The sequence below is a fragment of the Hyaena hyaena genome, unplaced genomic scaffold (assembly GCF_003009895.1).
Source record: "Hyaena hyaena isolate Hyena2069 unplaced genomic scaffold, ASM300989v1 scaffold_71, whole genome shotgun sequence".
NCBI classification, from domain to species: Eukaryota; Metazoa; Chordata; class Mammalia; order Carnivora; family Hyaenidae; genus Hyaena; species Hyaena hyaena.
Genome location: NW_024080704.1, coordinates 2263793 through 2266363, shown reverse-complemented (window position 1 = coordinate 2266363; position 2571 = coordinate 2263793).

The following is a 2571-nucleotide window of genomic DNA, read 5'->3' as shown; positions in this document are numbered from 1 at the left end:
CCCTCTCTCTCTGACCCTCCCTTGCTCATGCTGTCTCTCTCTCTCTCTCAAAAATAAATGTAACATTTAATTTTGGCTAGTTCAAACTGAAATGAAATGTGCTCTAAGCATAAAATACACCTCAGAGCTTGAGGATTCAGTATGAAAAAAGGAATGTGAAATCTTTCATTAATAACTTTAATGTTGATTATGTTTTAAAATATTTTGAATACATTGAGTTAAAGTATTTATTAAAATGGGTCTCACCTATGTCTTTTTTAAACATTTTTTTAATGTTTCTTTATTTTTGAGAGAGAGAGAGAGCGCGAGCAGGGGAGCGGCAGAGAGAGAGGGAGACACAGAATCCAAAGCAGGCTCCAGGCTCCTAGCTGTCAGCACAGAGCCTGACATGGGACTTGAACTCACAAACCCCAAAATCATGACCTGAGCCAAAGTCCGACGCCTAAGCGCCTAACCGACTGAGACACCAGGGCGCCCCTCCCCTATCTCTTTTTACTACACTTTAAGGTGGCTACTAGAAATTTGAAAATTGCACACGTGGCTCACATTTGTGCTGTGTGTTAGATTTCCACTGGGCAGTGTCATGCTAGGCGCGCTCCCTACTCTGAAGGCACTCAGACCCTAATGGGTGAGAAGAGTGGAAACAAATGTTACCAGGCAAGCACAGGGTACACCCAGGAGGAGGGATGGGCAGCCTCCCCTCCACTCTTGTCTCTTTTCATTTCTTTCTGATCTGCATCAGATACAGCTCTAGTGATTTCCCCAAGTTCAGCAATGTGGATTTCTTTTTTTTTTTTTTTTAATTTTTTAATTTATTTCTAGGAGAGAGAGAGAGAGACAGCGTGAGCAGGGGAGGGTCAGAGAGAGAGGGAGTCACAGACTCTGAAACAGGCTCCAGGCTCCAAGCTGGCAGTCAGCACAGAGCCCGACGCGGGGCTCGAACCCATGAACCGCGAGATCATGACCCAAGCGAAAGACGGACGCTTAACTGCTTAACGGACTAAGCCACCCAGGTGCCCCCAGCAATGTGGATTTCACTCTTCTGCTCAAACTGGACGTTACAGCTCCTGCCTGCTACATGAGGCCACACCTCCTCAGTGCCCCCACCCCCTAGCACTCTGATGGCCAAAGTGGACTTCCTTTCTCCAATCTCACTTCCCCACTTCCATGTCCTTGCTTTGGTCCCTGTGCTCCAGCTGGCCTTGCTATCCCTGCGTTTCCCCTGGAAGAATTCTAAGTTTCAATTTCAATTCTGATTCACCCATGACCCCCAAACCCTCATCACTTCTCCCTCTAAATACATTTCTCCTCCTCCAAGCCTCTGACAAAATAGTTATTTGTTCATCTTCCCCCAGACATCGTTAATTCCTTAAGCCAGAACTTGCCGTCCCTGGGGCATCTCGCTTACCTTCAGGGCCAGGTGGCCGCTTGGTAAGCACCAGTGGAGTTGGGTCAAATGGCTATGAGTCATAAAGTTAGAGCTGGCGTGGAGGGCTCCGGCAGGGGGAAGGGTAGCCGAGGCGCTGGGAAATGAAACCTGGGCTGGAGGCAGCTTCATGGTCCCTCCCTGGCCAAGACAATCTGACAAGCATCTTTGTTAGGTTCACAACCCAGGGATGTGGGTGAGAATAAAAGCCTGGTCAAGCCTGGAATGCTGGGGGGTTGAGGGAGCAAGGAGAGAAAACTCAGTAAATCAAACAGAACAATGGAGGGAGACCATCCTTGTCCATCTGCCCCACTGGAGAGCTATAAATGCCCCTACCCCTGGGCTTTGTCTTACACCTGGAAGGCTGATCTGACCTTTCCAAGCCCCCTGAGGCAGGGTGTTCTGGGAATCTCTCCTACAGCAAATGCCTCCAGATGGGAGAAAGGAGGCAACTAAGCGATTACTTGGGGGAGGGGGTGGGCAGAGTAGGCAGAGAGGAAGCAGCAGGTTTCTCACTGCCCAGAAATTTCATTTCTGGTAATTATATGTTACCAGATGCTTGCAGGGTTGGGAAACTGCAGTGGTCACTAAGAGGGGCTGTTCGGGGCTGGGCTGGTTTAAAGGATGTGAACCTTCTTCTGATGGGCTCCCAGAACACCAAAGTCATTGCCCCAGGCAACCTACCAGTGGAAGCCGGAGGCTGCAGGGAGGTGGAGAGGGTGGACTCAAATCCCACCTGGAGGTCGGGACTGTCTTCCATCCTCTGCATTGTCCCAGCAGTTAGCTCAGTGCCGGTCACACGCGAAGCGCGCACACTAAGTCCTTCCGAACTGAAAACAGAGGAGACAAAAGCGCCCACTTTCCTGCACTCCCGCGCCTGTCCCATTCGAAACCCCAAGTTATTCGCACTCCCGGGGAGTCAGGGAGCCCGAGGTGGAAGGGTGTGGAGGGACAGGGGGCCCGAGGTAGAAGGGAGCAGGGGACCCACAGAGCAAGGAAAGGCGCGGGGGTGGGCGAGTGGGCGTGTGCGCACGCAAGGGCCGGCGCGCAGGAGTGTCGGGGGAAGGGGGTGGTCTCCGAAAGGGGGAGGGGAGAAGGCAGGGGGCGGGGAGAAGCAGGGCCCTTTAGGACCCGGCTGCGGCTGC